General features: G+C 43.4%; 1 protein-coding gene across 1 annotated transcript in view; it reads right to left on the reverse strand.

Moving 5' to 3' along the window:
* The window catches only part of TP53BP2 (tumor protein p53 binding protein 2), a 69,421-nt gene that overhangs the window by 47,337 nt on the left and 3,175 nt on the right, over positions 1-18,909 (reverse strand). The gene's annotated exons all lie outside the window — the stretch shown is intronic.

Genomic DNA, 18,909 nt, shown 5'->3' on the forward strand with positions numbered 1-18,909 from the left:
CGCACATTCCAAGGACAGGAAAGTGAGTTCACGGCCTCCAAGCCAGGGTCCAGCTTGCAGGTTAAACCTGTGGTCACGCCTTCTTAATGACCTTCCCCAACAAATGTTCTTCCCTGTGTGCCAGCACGGCCTGCCCCCTCATCTCCCCAGGTCTTTATACTCCAACACTGCCTTCCCAGAGAGGCCTTCCCTGGCCATCCTGCCTAAAATCCCACCACCGTGCTCACACGTGCGCACACACGTGCGTCTCCACTGTCTCTCCTTGGCACAGTGACCATCATACCAAATATTATATTTATTTCACTTGCTTTTAATATCTGTCTTCCCTGCTAGAACATAAGCTCCACGAAGTCCAGGGCTTTTTCTGTTCCATACAATATCCTCGGCCCCTTGATCTGTGCCTGGTCTGTGACAAGCACACAATAAGTATGTGTTTATGAATGAATACGTCCAGTAGCTGTTACTGCACTTGACGGATTCACCTCTGATTTATTTTCAGAGTAAGTGTTCCCTCGGGTGTTGACAGATGGTAGAACAGAGAGTATACAGCACAGCTACACGCACTGACAGAAATTAGTTTCCTCTCCTCATTTCTTCAAGCTTACATCATGCTACGTCCTCCTACTTCTGTTTCAACATTCTTTTCATTCATGAAGGATATATAGGCCATCTATTTTTGTTTTTTTTCTTTTTGCCACACCGCCCAGCTTGTGGGATTTTAGTTCCCCAACCAGGGATCAAACATGGGGCCTCAGCAGTGAGAGCACTGAGCCCTAACCACTGGACCACCAGGGAATTCCCTATAGGCCATCTATTTTATGGTTTAAGTTCTAATGTAGAAATCATCTTCACTAAATAGTTATTATAGCACACAGCACAAAATTCAAGAGAGAGAGAGAGCACGCTGTGTGGAGAGGACTCAGCCAGCCCAGAGGAATAAATACCCCAACCTGGCTCCCTTCTTCTTATATCATCCGTCCTACCACTCCCCACTGGACAAACCCAGCTAGAAGCCGGACAGCAAGGGAGGTCATTCATGTGGTTTATAGAAGTCAACCTCCTGGGGCATAAAGCAGGGTAGAGACAGGCCATGCTCAAACTCAATTACTTCAACCTCTATGTGGTTAGAGAGGGTCCTTGAGCCACAATCGAAACAGAATGAGAACACACGATATAGGAAAAGAATATCCCAAGCAGAGGGAATAGCAGATGTAAAGGCCCTGAGGAGGAATCAAGTTTGTCACATTTGTGGAAGAGGAAGGTCACTGTAGAGAGAGCAAGAGGAAAGGATTATAGGAGATCAATTCAAAGAGGCCAGATGATGCAAGACCTTAGAGGCCACTGGTCCTCAAGATGTGGTGCGGAGAGAGGGTCTTTAACTATGGATGGCTAGGTCCCACCTTCAGAGTTTCTGATTCAGTAGATCTAGGATGGGGACTGAGATGCTGCATTTCTAATGAGCTGCCACGTGATGCTGATACCTGCTGCCCTGGAAACCACAAGCTGAGAACCACTGTTCAAAGGCCAGAGCAAGGAATTTGGATTTTAATCTAAGAGACCATTGGAGGCAAATCATTAGAGACAAAAAGGAGATTAGTGGTTGCCAGGGCTGGGGGAGTGACTGCTCAGAGGTACAGGGCTTCTTTTTGGGGTGATGAGAATGTTCTGGAATTAGTGGTGATGGTTGTAACCATCTTGTAAACACACTAAAAACCACTGAATCGGATACTTCAAAATGGTGGTACGTAAATCATATCTCAATTTTTTAAAAAAAAAGAAGTCACTGGAGGATTCTGAACAGGGGTATTGAAGTCATTTTTATGTCATTTTTAAAAAAATCACTCTGGCTACTATATGAATAGACTACAGGGGGACAGGCACGGAAGACCAATTAAGAGGAAATGTGGCACAGACTGCAGGTAACAGCAAAGGTAGTGAAAAATGGCTGGATTGGGGTTATATTTTGAAGCAGAGCCAGCAAGACTTGCTTAATGGACAGAATATGGAATGTGAGTGTAGAGAGAAATTAAGAGTGAACGTGGATTTGGTGTCTAAACAACGGAGTTAAGCGTAGTGTGACTTACTGAGATGAGGAAGGTGGAACGGGCTGGGGAAGGGCCCACAAGTCAGGGGTCTCGTCCAGAAGTCCTACAGAGAACAAGGATCCAGCAAAGGACTGGGAAAGATCCATCCACAAAAAAACCAGAAAGAAACCCAAAGGAGTGTGGAGTACCAGAGACCAAGTAAAGACAGTGTTTCAGATGAAGCTTAGAGATCTCAGAAATGAGGGCTGAGGACCGGTCCCCAGGCTCGGCAAGATGGAGGCTGCTGGGCGCCTTGACCAGCGCTGTCTGAGGAATGAGATTGAAGGCCTGGTTGAGACAGGCTGAGAACCTGAGGGAAGGATGCAGAGACTCAGAACAGAAAGACGGAAAAAACGGAGCCACAGATGGAAGGAGACAGAGTGAAAGGGGTGCTTTGTTTCTTCTTTATTTCAACATGGAGTTTTTACAGGACGCTTTAATGGATGGAATGATCCAGTCAAGAGGAAATGATGTTGGTGATGCTGAATCTGTATCTCTAGCCACTGCCTGCTCCCTAGGCTGCCCAGCGGTGATCTGCGTCCGGAGAACCCACAGACACTTCATGCTAGGCTTGGCCAAAGCAGTCCCGTTCTCACTTACTTTCTTTGTTGTAGTGATTTTACTTTTTAAGTTACAAAGATAGTTTACCTTTATTTTGAAGATTTCTTAATTGGACACCACAGCATGGTGACAGCGATATAGCTGGAAGAGGTGTCTTTGAGCCATGACAGTATGACAGCTCATGGGCAGCTGAGAGCAAGTGTCTTCCCATCCACACCAGAGAAGGGGTGGGGGAGAGGGACCACCCACCGGGCCCAGCTGCTCCTGATGGCCATAATACCTATAATTGCTACACTTCCCCCTAGAAAATCCTGATTAGAACACAAAGCATCACACCATTTGAAATCAACCTTTAAAACTCACTTCACCCATCTTTATAGACTTTAAGTATGTCCCCACGTTATAAAGGTTAAATATCACTTGCATTTATGTATCACTTATAACTTAAAATCTTTTCATTATAATCTGCCCACAATTATGGGCTTTACTGATAATTTATAACTATTTCAAATTTTATAGAGAAAGTGAAACGGGCATTTTCTCAATAAGTATCAATTCTCTTCTTTACTTGGAAAAGCAACAAAAAAGAAAAAAGATGGGGTTGTCAAGTGGCGGGGTGGGGGGACGGATGGACTGGAAGTTTGGGGTTAGTAGATGCAAACTATTACACTTAGAATGGATAAACAACAAGGTCCTACTGTATAGCACAGGGGACTATATCCAATCTCCTGGGATAAACCATAATAGAAAAGAATATTAAAAAAAATAAAAGAAGAATGTAAAGAAAAAAGAGAAGAGGGTCAAAACAGAGGGCTGGTTAAACTAATCTATCATGTTAACCTGAGAAAAAGTAGGCACACATGCTCTTTATATTGCTACTTTCCTTTCATCTTTTGTACTGTGCTACAAAAGATAAAAGAATTCTTCAAAATGTAATTTAATTACCTAAAAAATAAAACAAAATCAAGATGAAGCTGTTTTTATTTCATTTTGATGAAGCAGTTTTATCAGCATGTTGAAAACTTACTAAAGAAAGAAATTTTAGCCTATTCTATCAACTAAGTCCTTCTGAAAACAACTGTGGCCAAGAATTCATGATCTTTAATGATAAAAAATAAAACTGCTAAATCTTAGAAGTTTTCAGCATCTGATACCGAAACATTTTAGAAGGAAAAAGCACAAAGAGCAAAACTTTCAAAAATGTGTCAGTTATGTATTGTTTTATTACAAAACAGTATTCACCATATCTTACTATACAAATGGAAAAATATATGTGCATACATACATGTAATACATGCAAAAAAAAAAAAAAAAGGCCTGGAATTAAATTCACCAAATTAACAGTAGTTATGCCTTGGTGATAAGATTAAGAAATAAATTTGGGGGAGCTTATCTATGCTTAAGTTTTCTAGAATGATTAAACATCACTTGGATAATAAAATTGATTTTTTTTTTTTTTTTTTTTTTTTTTGCAGTACGGGGTCCTCTCACTGTTGTGGCCTCCCCTGTTGCGGAGCACAGGCTCCGGACGCGCAGGCTCAGTGGCCATGGCTCACGGGCCCAGCCGCTCCGCGGCATGTGGGATCTTCCCGGACCAGGGCACGAACCCATATCCCCTGCATTGGCAGGCGGACTCTCAACCACTGCACCACCAGGGAAGCCCTAAAATTGATTTTTTAAGGAATCAATAATGAAATTAGTAAGATAAACATAAAGTACCATTTTTATTCCCTGGGCCCTTGCTGTGAGATATGTAATAAGGCACATAAATATCTGTCTGGCAATGCTTTTCTAGGGTTACCATACTGCCTTAACTTTAGCCGGGGACTAAAAATAAACAATCAAGAAATATATCTTAAATGTCCATTAGAATGGAATATTATTCAGCCATAAAAGGAATGAAGTACTGATGCATACTACACATAGATGAACCTTGGGAACATTATGCTAAGTGACAGAAGCCAGACACAAAAAGAAACATCCAGAAAATTCAAATCCATAGGGACAAAAACTAGATTAATGTTCAGCTGCGGCTGGGGGGAGGCAGAATAGGGAGTGACTCTGGAGGATGGAGTTTCTCTCCGGGGTGATAAAAATGTTCTGGAATTAGTGGTGATAACCTTGTGAATATACTAAAAAAAAAAAACCTACTGAATTATATACTCTGTAGGGTGAATTTTATGGTATGTGAATTATATCACAATTAAAAATGCCTACTACCTACTTACTGTGTGAGAAATATAAAAATCTCTTAAAAGAAATAAAATTTACTCATGAAAAGATTAGAACACAATTTAGTACCAAATTACATGAGTGAGGTTGTAGGTAAAATGGAAATTCAGAAAGGAGAAAGATGAATGTGATCTGAGGAAGACTGAGGTTTCAACAAAGAGGCATAAATTAATGGAAAGCATAAAGAAATAATAGAAAAATAATAATCTATAGTAACCTTACTTCCAAAATGCCATCTTTTCCTGACACTTCAGATTTTTTTTTTTTTTTGCGGTACGCGGGCCTCTCACTGCTGTGGCCTCTCCTGTGGCAGAGCACAGGCTCCGGACGCGCAGGTTCAGTGGCCATGGCTCACAGGCCCAGCCGCTCCGCAGCACGTGGGATCCTCCCGGACCGGGGCACGAACCCATGTCCCCTGCATCAGCAGGCAGACTCTCAACCACTGCGCCACTAGGGAAGCCCCAGATTTTTTAAAACACCATATTCTCAAGTAAATAGAGGTGACTTCCTTAGCTTCTTTCCCATATGGAAGCAAGGAAAATGGAGTTCCCTAGAGTTAAATCCCCTGGGAGGCTGCCGTGAGAATCCGGGTTATTCTCACTGACTCACAAATGTGTTCCTGGGACCTTGTGACGTAAATTAACTTCATCATAAACAGTGCAGCAATAATCAGATCAAAACAACACATGAGCCTTTACAGCTGCACCTGCAGCTACGAGGACAATAAACTGCTGGGGCATCTGAAAATGCTCATGACGTCTAGCTTGGATGGAACAGAGGAGATGGCTTTTCTTCCCTTAAAAGCTGGTCAGCCCTTCTCAGTGACATACAGACATCAACTGTTAACTTCCTTCCAACTTGTAAATCAAGAACTTCATTTTTTTATAGTATGAGCCACAAAGAGAATAGATTACCCAACAAACAACAAGAGTCAAATCTAGAGTATACTTAAGGGCAGAGGCTATAACAGACAGATCACATAGGGCAATACAAATGGTAAAACTTGGGGGTGGGAGATTAAATTAAAACAACAAGGCATCACTTACAACTATTAATTAGTCTTCTGTTAAAAGATAAGATCTAACAGAGATGAGGTTGTGGGAAAGTGATTCATTCAAAGACATAATGATGGTACTAAAAACTGTTAAAAATCCCGTTTAGAAAGTAAAATGAATCATGTATCAAAAACCATAAATTTATGTATACCTCATGAATTTTCCCTAGAGAAACAAATAAAATGAAGAAAAACTCTAAATGCCTGAAGATTTTCACTACGGTGCTAGATCAATAAACAGCAAGATAGAAAACTAAATATCCAGTAAGTTAAGCAAGGAAAAGTAAGTTAAAATACAACTGCTGGAAGGACTATGACCCAGCTACCAACTACTGTAAGTATAGTGTTAGAAAAATGGTAAAAGATAAAGTTATAAAACAGTAATATTAAGTTGTAGACTGTAACCATTTAAAACATCTGGGGATTTCCCTGGTGGCGCAGTGGTTAAGAATCCGCCTGCCAATGCAGGGGACACGGGTTCGAGCCCTGGTCTGGGAAGATCCCACATGCCGCGGAGCAACTATGCCCGTGCGCCACAACTACTGAGCCTGCGCTCTAGAGCCCGTGAGCCACAACTACTGAAGCCCGCGCGCCTAGAGCCCGTGGTCTGCAACAAGAGAAGCCACCGCAATGAGAAGCCCGCGCACTGCAACGAAGAGTAGCCCCCGCTCACCGCAACTAGGGAAAGCCCGCGCGCAGCAACAAAGACCAAACGCAGCCAAAAATAAATTAAAAAAAAAAAGTCTAAAACATATGGACACAGGAACTGACTTGTATGGAATACGTAAGTGAAATCCGTGTATTAGGAGATAGGGTATAGATGTCACTTTAAATTTGTTAAATCTCAATGTTAATATATTTTTACAGTAATTTACAATTTAAAAGTACACATAACACAATACAAACTGCGATAAAACAATGTGAAAATATTTCAGTAGAAATAGTAAATGTGGTTCGATTCTTAAAGTGATCAATCTGAAGAGAAAGAAGATTTAGGGAAAGATCAAACACTACGTTAAGTTGGGCCAGGCCACACCTCCCCACATGCTGTGCACAGTAATTCACACCCGTCATGTCTGAAGGAAGGTTTGCCTTTCCTTCCAAAGTGATCCAAAGTCACAGACAATTTTCACTTAAAAAGAATAGATCAAAGATTTATTTTTAAGAGTTCCATTTTTACAGGACATGTATTCACTGTAACTATAATGTTATGCTATTAACACAAGAATGACTCATTTCAAAGAGGGATTATTTCAGATTAAAATTTGGAAGACTTTTCCAAGAGGAAATTAAAAAAAAAAAACTGGCCAGTGCATTTACAAGAAATTTACTTGTGTCAGAGGCCAAAGTTTATTCCTTTGATTGAAAAAACCATGTGAAGTTCCACAGAAAGAAAAAAAGAATTAAGAGTTTAAGACGTTCCCTGTCAGAGAAAGGAAATTAAGCTTTGCAATAACACCTTCAGAGCTTTGATTTACAAAAACTCAAATTGCTTAGGTTTACCTAAGGGGAAAAAAAAAAAAAAAGAATGTAAGAGGAGAAAAAAATTGTCCTTTAGAGAAAAATGAACAATCTGTAAAAAGAGTGACATAAATCCTCCCCAATCTTACAACTCACAGGAAACTCACCCTAGGGACAGCCAGGTAATAATGCTCTTAGTGAGATTAAAGTCAAGATGGGTTTTGTATTTAATAATTCCTCTGTGGAGAAAGAATGTAATGAATGAAGGAAGCCCCCAGACTTCCTTCTAGAAGAGGATGCTGCCACTAGGCTTCCTATAACTGGTCAAGAAAAACAACCTCTCTTAACACTCATACATACAGAAAGGGGATTTGATTAAGACATAGCAACAACCAAAGCTTCTTTCAATCTCTCAAACGCACAGAGCCATTCAGCCCAACTATGGCTTACAACCCTGGAAGGGGATTAGAAATGAGATGCAGAGAGTTCCGATCTTCTGGGGTTTTCAGCGTCCTGCCCCTCGGAGTCCCGGCTGTCTGCTCCTGTGGTCGCTCTGCTGGCAGGCAGCATGCACCGAAACACTCGGTGGCTCACTTGGCTCCCTATCTTGGACACACTCCGCCCTAGAGGTGGGCTGGGCTGCCGGCCTTCTGTAGGAAGTGTGCTGTCCCGTTACCCCAGTTATCCCAGCCTGGTCGGCCCTTCCGCCTCTCCCCCCATCTCAGTGGGCAACCCAACAGAGGTCTCTGTGGAGCCTCCCTCAGGAGCAGCGGGGACACTACAGCTTTGAGTCCTTTCCCTCAGAGAGATACTCTCCAGCCTCCCTGATGATCAGTCCAACCTTATTACAGTTATCTGATGATCACTGCTTACACAGGCCTATTATGACTTCTGAGCCGTCTCTCCTGCCTAGAGTTTACTCTCGAGGCCATTAAACTGCTTTATTAAATCTTCATCAATTACCATGAGTTACATCTACTAATGTTGTATTAAAGATCAGTGATATTTAAACCTACTTCTACACTAAGTGTACCACTCATACACCACATGTATTGCCTTTTTAGCATGGACTATTTTAAACATCAGTCCATCAGTTTCTATGAGATATCTGAGTTACATAAAAAAAATTATAAAATCATATTCAATGGATTTTTTTTTTTTTTTACATCATAAGCTATTTCTTTGGTCACAATAGCAAGTGAGTAGAATCTAGAAATCAATGACACATTCGTCTCAATACCAATTTGAACAGTACTGTTAAAAAAGTTCATCACAGGGCTTCCCTGGTGGCGCAGTGGTTGAGAGTCCGCCTGCCGATGCAGGGGACACGGGTTCGTGCCCCGGTCCGGGAAGATCCCACATGCCGCGGAGCGGCTGGGCCCGTGAGCCATGGCCGCTGACCCTGCGCATCCGGAGCCTGTGCTCCGCAACGGGAGAGGCCACAACAGTGAGAGGCCCGCGTACCGCAAAAAAAAAAAAAAAAAAGTTCATCATATATGGGATACCCTAGCCATTCATTCAGTGTTACCTAGAGTACCCATTCTGGGGGAAATGACACAGCACATATGAAGTGGTTACTTTAATTGCGGGAAAAATTCATTACATACTAAAAACTAGCTGGTCTTAGGTGTCTGATTACATAAGCACTTCATCTATGTCAACGGAACAGTCACCTCCCCTGAGACTGAGCCTTATCCCGTCAACGTCAGTCACTCTGAAGAAGTTCCTCCTTCAGTTTCCTCTCAGTCCCAACTCCTTGTTGACTGCAACATCTTTCATCCACTCATCCGTTAGGGTTTACTGAGAACCAGTGTCACACTGGGAACAGTGACGGGAAAGCCTGCACTCTTTGGGGCGGGAAGAAGAGACTGATGATAGACAAGTGAGCACATGGTGTCTAAGGTGACGTGACAGAACGTGATGCAGGTGATGAGAGGAGGCAGCCAATCATGGCTGGGGGAGGCATCTGGTGAGGGGCAGCTGAACTGAGGCTGAAGGAGCCGGCCACTCGAAACATCCGGGGACGACATTCCATGCGACGGCCCTGAGATGGGGACGGGCTTGGCCTGTTGCACAACCACAAAGAAGGCCAGTGTATCAGGAATACAGGCATGTGTGGACGAGGGCAGAGAGGCAAACAGCTGATGCAGGGCCTTGTAGGTCAAGAATAAGGGATGCGGGCTGAAGAATGAGGGAAAAGTCACTAGAGTAGTTCTCAAGGTGTGGTCCCCAGACCAAAAGTATCAGCATCACCTGGGAACTTGTCAGAAATAGAAAGTCTCCGCCCCTGCCTAGACCTCCTGACTCAGAAAACCTTGGGGTGGGGCTCAGCAATCCCACTGAAGTTTGAGAACCACTGCATTAGGGGGTTATAAGCAGGGACGTAACATGAAGCTAAGTTTCTGGGTAACGTGTTGTAAATAAAGTAAAGCATTAGTTGTTTCACCAACAGATAACAGCAGTGCACCTTAATCTGTATAGTGTATATGAACTATTATAACGCCGATGGTTAACCCAGTGACAATGTCAAAACATCACCGACTTTTATACCTGTAACTTACATAATACGGAACATCAATTATACTTCAATTTTAAAAATCAGACTCATATACAATGCTATTTGTCTTTGCATATTTTGAATTTCAAGGAATTTCTGGTCAATTTCAAGAAATACTAAGACCCAGGGGCCTCCCTGGTGGCGCAGTGGTTAAGAATCTGCCTACCAATGCAGGGGAAACGGGTTCAAGCCCTGGTCTGGGAAGATCCCACGTGCTGCAGAGCAACTAAGCCCGCGTGCCACAACTACTGAAGCCTGCGTGCCTAGAGCCCGTGCTCCGCAACAAGATAAGTCATAGCAACGAGAAGCCCGCTCACCATAACGAAGAGTAGCCCCCGCTCACCACAACTAAAAGAAAGCCCGCGCACAGCAACAAGGACCCAATGCACCAAAACTAAATAAATAAATTTGTTTAAAAAAAAGAAAGAAATACTAAGACCCAAAACGCATTTTAAATTATCTGCCCCACAGTTCGGGCCTCAAATCACCAAATGAGAAATCTAGAAAACCCACTCTTTTCCTCACTTCCCTCCCTAGCATAGCTCACGTTTCCTCCACCCTATTCTTAGTGTCAAAGTCACCCCTATCCTTCTCGAATAATTCAAAGCCATAAAACTGCCTCCAACCCGGTCCCTCCCACACATACACACCTCCAGCCGGAAGTAAACTTTCTCTTTGCTTCTCATACAACCACTCACACCACAGTTGTTTGGATCCCTGTCTTTTCTGTCTCACTGATATATAAATTCCTTTGGGACAGGGGTTTTGGTCCTTAAATGCTTCCTCCTCCCAGTTTTTCTCCTCCCCCCGCAAAATACTACACATAGCAAATCAGTAAAACGTGTTTGTTCAACTGAACCGATAACACTGTGGTTCGAAGACTCAAAGTTCCCCAGAAGATGGGAACGTGAACAGGAGACAGACATGAAGAGAGCATGTTCACGTCATCAGGCATAAGAAGCGTTTATACGCGAACACGTGGTATAACTTCAAAGTGAGCTTTCTCAGAGCCAGACAGTGTCTCAAGTGAAGAAAACAAAGCATTCTGCTAACTTTGGGAAAACCTAAGAAATCTTGTCTCTCCTTTTCAACTATGCCAGAAGCCTGATTTAGACAGATTTCAAATTCCACCAAAGCTTTAGGCTACTCTGCTTTAAATGTCTGTCATAGACAAACAACAAAGTAAAAGAACTAAAAACATATATTCAACTAGTTCATTCTCCATCTCACCATCTCAACCATTCTGTAAGCTTAACGTTGGTTACTATGCTTTCTCCAAAACTGAGTACTGCTGTCTTGTAGGCATGTGTCTTGTTTTACATAAAGATACTGTCACAGACCTCACTCTATCTTTTGCTTTTATTCACTAAGCACCGTATTTTTTAATAGTTTTCATTGGAGTATAGTTGATTTGCAACGTTGTGTTAGTTTCTGCTGTACTGTAAAGAGAATCAATTATATATACACATATATCCACTCTTTTTTTTTTTTAATTTATTTATTTTTGGCTGTGTTGGGTCTTCGCTGCTGTGCGTGGGCTTTCTCTAGTTGCGGCGAGCGGGGTCTACTCTTTGTTGCAGTGCGTGGGCTTCTCATTACAGAGCGCGCGCTCTAGGCACGCGGGCTTCAGTAGTTGTGGCACGTGGCTCAGTAGTTGTGGCTCACGGGCTCCAGAGCACAGGCTCAGTAGTTGTGGTGCACGGGCTTAGCTGCTCTGCAGCGTGTGGGATCTTCCCGGACCAGGGATTGAACCCATGTCCCCTGCATTGGCAGGGGGATTCTCAACCACTGTGCCACCAGGGAAGCCCTATATCCAACTCTTTTTTAGATTCTTTTCCCATATAGGTCATTACAGAGTACTGAGTAGAGTTCCCTGTAAGCAGTTTATTTTTAAGATCCATCCATGATGCCATGAGTACAACCAACCCACTGCTTCTACTTCTTTCCTTTCTACCTCGCACTTTGCTATGGAAGTGGTCCTCCAATTTCAAAGATTTCATCTCTGGGAAAGCTTAAAACCCAACTATGGACACAAATGTAAATAGGCAAGAACTACCCTCACCAAAGAAAATCAAAAATAATAATATTCATCACCCAAACAACATTTATTAAATGCCCACAGTGTGTCAAACACTGTGCTCTGTGTTAGAAACACAAAGACGAGAGGACGGGCCACACACTCAAGCAGCACACAGAGCAACACAGGGGCACAGCATACATGTGACAACGGGAGAACTTCCTGGTGGAAGTTCAGATGACGTGCAGTGAGAACGGGGAAAAAAAGCACTCCTTTCAAGGAGTACTACTGAACCGAAAACTGCAGGATGAGTGAGACAAGCAGGAAGAGGGCCATCCAGGCAGAAAAACGTCACACGTAAAGGCGTGAGGAAACCTAGCATGCTATCCTCACTGCAATCCTGGAACTGCTGAAACAGGAAGGTGGGAGGACAAACAGAAGAGACAGGTCACTTTTCAACCGGTGAGCCGCAGCTGCGCCGTAGAAACCTACAACGTACAAAACTTGTTTTACACACACAGGGGATTATGGCGAAGTCAGATGGCGCAGAGCAGGTGGTGGACGGCGATATACAAGAAGGTGCAACTTACCGTGAGCAAAAGGAAAACGGATCAGGCCCCACAAACAGTCCTAATGCAGGGTCCCTGGGAGCACGTGCGAGGTGGTGAGCAGATCTTCCAGAACTGCCCCTCGATCCCGAAGGAAGGCCGGCTGAGCAGTGAGGAGGTGGCTGCTCTTCCATTCAGCACAAAGCAAACACACTATTTACTCCCCCTCCACGGTGGGTGCTGGGTTTGAAGTGCTGACTTGTTCTGTGTTTTGAGTCTTTCAATCACTTCCACTGCCCACTGAGAGGCAAAATATTCTGGAAGTCTATCTTGACACAAAAAGGCCGAAATCGAAATCTACTGGGCTAGACAATAAAGAAACTTTCTATCTAGCTAAGGAGGTTATATCATAGTCTGTAAGTAATACAAGTCAGTCTGGAAGAATTCTGGAGGGGGAAGAGACAGACTGCTGTTTCAGAAAGACCACCACGGGGTCTTCCCTGGTGGCGCAGTGGTCAGGAATCCGCCTGCCAAGGCAGGGGACACGGGTTTGAGCCCTAGTCCGGGAAGATCCCACATGCTGCGGAGCAACTAAGCCCGTGCGCCACAACTACTGAGCCTGCGCTCTAGAGCCCACGAGCCACAACTACTGAAGCCCGCGAGCCACAATTACTGAGCCCGCATGCCACAACTACTGCAGCCCATGCGCCTAGAGCCCGTGCTACACAAAAAGAGAAGCCACCACAATGAGAAGCCCGCGCACCGCAAGGAAGAGTAGCCCCCGCTCGCCACAACTAGAGAAAGCCCGTGTGCAGCAACAAAGACCCAACGCAGCCAAAAATAAATCAATTGATTAATTAAAAAAAAGAAAGAAAGACCACCACGAAGTAGTGTAAGAAAGACCACCACAAAGAAGAGTACAGATGGATTGAAGGCATGAAGAACAGTAAGGGTAAGAAGATAAATAAGGAGAGGATCACCCCAGTCAAGGCAGGTGAGGGGTGATGCAGAAGAGGAGCACCAGGGGCTAGAGAGGAGGGGTCCGTGACAGTGATGAAACCATTATGGGAGAAAACAGAAGAACGGAAGGAAAGCAGGATAACGCCCAGGTCTCCCGACCACTGAAAGCAGCAAGCAAAACCTACCAGAGAAAGGATCCTATCTACCTTTAAAATAAAAGTGTTATACAAAATAGCCCCCCCCAACCCCGCCACAGTGGTTGAGAGTCCACCTGCCAATGCAGGGGACACGGGTTCGTGCCCCAGTCCAGGAAGATCCCACATGCCGCAGAGCGGCTGGGCCCGTGAGCCACGGCCGCTGAGCCTGCACGTCCGGAGCCTGTGCTCTGCAACAGGAGAGGCCACAGCAGTGAGAGGCCCGCGTACTGCAAAAAAGAAAAAGCCCCCCCCCCTTTTCCAGGAGATCAATAAATTACCAAAAAACGACCTACACATCACAAACCAGCTATCAGTTAGCAACCAGATACTGTTGGGGTGCAGAAAAACACTGGCACGAGGAGACCCTTTCTAGAATTCAAGTCACCTCTGACTTGAATTTCCTAGATCGCTGGCTGCTTTGTATTTGTCAATAAAATGAAGATTATCACAGCGTTTAAAAAAAAAAAAAAAAAAAAAAAGGAGGTCAAGGAACTTGTAGGTGAAAGTATCAGAAGCTTCCAAGGTGGTGTGGTCACATGGTCAAAGGCACAGTTGTTGTAAAACACTTGCAGGGTTATGGCTTCTGTAAGAAACCTGATGTGCCCCTCTCCGTTTAAAGAACCACGGGGACAGAAGGCGGCTTTCTCTCAAGCTCTGCAGAGCTCTCTAATGATATAAAAAGTCTGTTTTCTCTTTAGTCCCATAGGAGGAGCTTGTGGACATGTTACCCTCCCCATCCCCGTCCTGGTCTTAATCCCAACCCCGGGCAGGTGTTACTGTTTCTTCTCTCACCCTTGAAGCTTCTGACCACCTAAAGCAAGTCACACACTGTGTGGACTGAGCTCACATCCAGTTCACACTAACAGCTGGGCCCTCGGTGTGATAACGCTTTTATCCATCTTAGGTGGTTTTCTGTAGTCTTCCTATGACGTGGGTTATCAGTCTCTCGCGCCTTTCCCAGTTCTTTCGCTCTGGCACCGCCATCATCCATTCTCACACAGCAACGGAGGGATCTTTTCTAACCTCTCAGATTATGTCACTTTTACTGCTTAAAACTCTTCCAGTGGCTGCCACATCCCCTCCCCTGCCACCTAAAATCTTCGCCCCAGCCCAGGAAAGCCTACACACTGCACCTCTCCACCTCCGCTCCTGCCACCACCCCCCCAGCCTGCTAATCTCCAGCCTCACCATCCCCATTGCTTCCTCCGGGCCTTTACACCAACCCCTGGGAATTCTGCCTACTTGATATGCCCCTCCCACAAATCTTCACAAGACCAGCCCCTTCTTGTCATTCAGGTCTCAGCCGAAATGTCACTTCCCTGACCATCCAATCTAAAGCAGCCATCCCAGTCACGTGATGCTGTTTAAATCCTACATACCTCTCATGTTTTGTTTTTTTACTTTCCATAGCCGCCTCCCTCTAAGCCCCACACTAAACTTCTTGAAAGGTAAGCTCCCTGAAAACTCTCTTCTTCTTTCCTGTGCCCATGGCACTTAGAACAGTGGCTGGAATACAGCGGATGTTCACTAAAAACACCTGTTGAACAGATGTTGTCTCCAAAAGGCCATCCAAAAACAATCAGCAGGTTCATGAGGAAGAATGAAGAGCGATGATTTAATGTGATGTCGTTTGACATCAGTCCCTAGTTTACTTCCGATAAATTCATCTGACTAAACTGAATCACTATTCCTCACTATACAGACAACCCTGGGGCAGCAAGGGGAGATGCTGTCACTCTGCCCCCGCCCGGAGATCCCACCAGCAGTGGGCATTCCTTCAAGTCACTGCTGTCCCTCTCAAGCCGCTGGAAATGACTGCACAATGACGATGGCAATCTCTCAGCAGACGCCACGCTTTCCTTGCCCTGCACGGCTCCCAACACGCCTACTTTACTCTGCCCTTTCTTTCCTACCTCATCACCTTCACACCCTGTTTAAAGATACCATCAAAGAAAGATTATCCAACACCCCTCCTACAAAAGGTAAACATTAAAAAGAAGAGAAAAAATAAAAAGGTAATCATTACACCCCTTCTCTTTCCCTGCTGACGTGGAAGAACTAAGATCTCTATGGAAGTATTAGACATAGAGAAAACTAATAGTCACTGAGATGTTTACTCTGCACAGGGTGAGGTCAGCTCCACATCAGTCGAAACTTGGTAAGAAACATTTACCAATCTTCTCATCCAGTTTGGATTTAAATATGGGAAGATACCTCTGTTTTCCTTTTTCTACGTCAAAAATAATTATAGTTATGCTCTGAAAAGCAATATTTGAAGTTATCATTAGCCAAAAGAACATCATGACTACTGTCCTGCCCAGTACATAAAAACATTCTAGAGGGACTTCCCTGGTGGTCCAGTGGTTAGGACTCCGCGCTTCCACTGCAGGGGGCATGGGTTCAATCCCTGGTCGGGAAACTAAGATCCCACATGCCATGCGGCTCAGCCAAAACAAAACAAAAAAAAACCATTCTAGAACATTTCTTCACAGGTAGACCTCGTTTTCATTTCATTTCTGCCAAGTGACCTGCAGTAAATTACCGAAACCCTTTGAGCTTGAAATTCCTTATCTGTTGTATGAGAAGGGGGTAGCCTCGCTTCACAGGTCATAAGGAGATTATCTGGGATGAGCAGCCTAACCTCGGGGCAGGTGTTGGGCACACAGGGGTTCCAGGAGAAGCTCCCTCTCCATCCTGGGTGGGAAATGAGAGCACAGGGCTTTCACCCATGCTGGTTTACAGAGAAATTGTTCATTCCACTGTGGAAGACCAATACACTGCCTTGACCATTTTTTATTTTTACCACTAGCAGTTTCAACTGGTATTCTACAATAGTTTACTTTCCTAAATTTGCGCCTTAGGGATTTCTGGTAGATGTTTCAAATTTAAATAAATAGTACTAAGTTATAAATGTTTCTAGAAAAACCACTGAAATATGCATTTCAAAAGGGAAAGTTCAGTATTTACTGGCCCCATGAACATTTTCAATGAAAATCTGGTTCCACTAACCAAATAAATCATTTGTTTTTTTGGGTAAATTTGATGTAGAAAAGAGCTAAAAATGGCCACAGTGGCTGAGTCTGCGAAGCTACTTTTCTTGCACATGATCTAACTATGTTGAGAATTTGCATTTCTTCGATAAGATAGTTTTCTTTTGATAAGACAGTATGCAGAACGTTTTAAGAATCCTCCTTAATGCTCAGTGCTCCTAAAGGATCTCCTTAATGACTAAGACTTCTTGGCTCTCCCCAACAAGATGAAAAATTTTACTCTCACCTACCACTCCAGCGTAAGTATACCTCTCACATGGTCTGTCATCTCTGTGTGCCTTTCTCAATGACATCTGATTAAGGAAAATGTTCTGTTCAGTACCTAGCACATCGTCAAAAACAAACGTATTTAAATAATGTTTGACTTGACTACATGGCATGAGCTGAAAAGAACACCCTGGATTCCTGAATTCTTATATCCCATTCTTCATATTCTTTGTGATACTTGTTAGTAGAGAAGGGTGGTGAGAGGTTTACAATACATGACGGCAAATCATACCAACATGTATTGGTACGCAGTTACCCTATTTGAGCTGGAGAGAGGCTGGACCTCACATGAGCTGCAAGAATGGCTCAGTGTTAAGTTAGCTTTAGAAAGACTTTTTAAGGAGTCTCACACACTACGGTAGATTACCAAGAGATAAAGGTCTACAGTATTCCTTAAAAGCTCCAGAAAAGAGAGGTTTTGTTTTCTTGTTTTTACTGTCTGCTGCTGGGGGGCAGGGGACGTGAAGAGGGAGAGAAAACAGTTCTTCCTAGAAGCAGTGTATTAATAAATGACCCTCCATGTCCCTCCCAGATAAAGAAGTTCTAAGTTAATTTTTTAAATATAAGCAGGTGCACGTTTGTGCTACGTTTCTTTATAAAGTCTAAATCTGGTTTCTCTGAAACAGGTAAAAATACAGAAATTATTAAATGCTTTTCAGCTTTTAATTAGTGTAGTAGAAGTCACAAGGCAACAAATTTCACTAGAGCACATGAAATGTGAGATACTTTGCACATTTTTTAAAATAGATGATTTGTTTAACAGCCTTTGAGAATTACAATTCTATAGAGAACCTACCTTAAACTTTCTTCTGGAATAAAACCTAAACTAACTCACTACATTACTGCTCAACAACAAAAAGAAATTCTTTCAGGACATGGTATAATCATAATAATACAATGTTCCAAGGCTATATAACTTGAAAGGTTTGTAATTTCAAAACACAATTTCAGTTTGGGAAAATATGTGCAAATAAAACCAGCACTTCGCTTCCCTGGTGGCGCAGTGGTTGAGAATCCGCCTGCCGATGCAGGGGACGTGGGTTCGTGCCCTGGTCCGGGAAGATCCCACATGCCGCGAAGCGGCTGGGCCCGTGAGCCATGGCCGCTGAGCCTGCGCGTCCGGAGGCTGTGCTCCGCAACAGGAGAGGCCACAACAGTGAGAGGCCCGCGTACCGCAAAAAAAATAAAAAATAAAAAAATAGTAGGGGCAAAACCAGCACTTCTACGTGAAACTAATACAAGTATTTCAGCAGAAGTTAAGCTCTTGGGCTGTACATCTAACGAAGCTGCACCTAGTTGCCTTTAGAAATATATAAATCCGACTGACCAGGTATCAAACTTCTAAAGGAGCTACTACAATATCCCATTTTTTTGGTCCCAGACTCCCCAGACTAGAAGCTCAAATAATCAGATATTATTTCACAGCATCGTGGGATAACTAGAAATAATTACGATACCTCTGAAGCACCAAAAGATAAGAAGCCATAAACCTAAAAATAAATCATGATTAGTTCAATTGAGCTCTTTAAAATAAGCTATTATTTTCTCGAAAATATTATCCGTATTAGGGCTACATGATAAAATTTGTTTAGGCAGAACACTAAATTAAATAATCAGAAAAACCATTCTCCAAGTCATTAGGGATAAACAGGCCATCACTATTTCATTTAAACTATTAATGTAAATGTGAAGCTGCAATATGGGATTCAAATGTAAAATTATCCTTTGTGCCACTTCGTCAAACTGACTGCGCTGTAAATACACTCAGTGGCCACCAGGCACATGTGATTATTTCGATGTAATTAAAATTAAATATATTTTTTTAAAAAATTCAATTCCTTGGTCCCACTAGTCCCATTTCAAGTGCAGTGGCTGCAGGTGTCTGGTGGCTACCACATTGGACAGCACAGATACAGTTCAT

The sequence above is a fragment of the Monodon monoceros genome, unplaced genomic scaffold (assembly GCF_005190385.1).
Source record: "Monodon monoceros isolate NGI ecotype Baffin Bay Population unplaced genomic scaffold, NGI_Narwhal_1 Super_Scaffold_18, whole genome shotgun sequence".
Classification (NCBI taxonomy): domain Eukaryota; kingdom Metazoa; phylum Chordata; class Mammalia; order Artiodactyla; family Monodontidae; genus Monodon; species Monodon monoceros.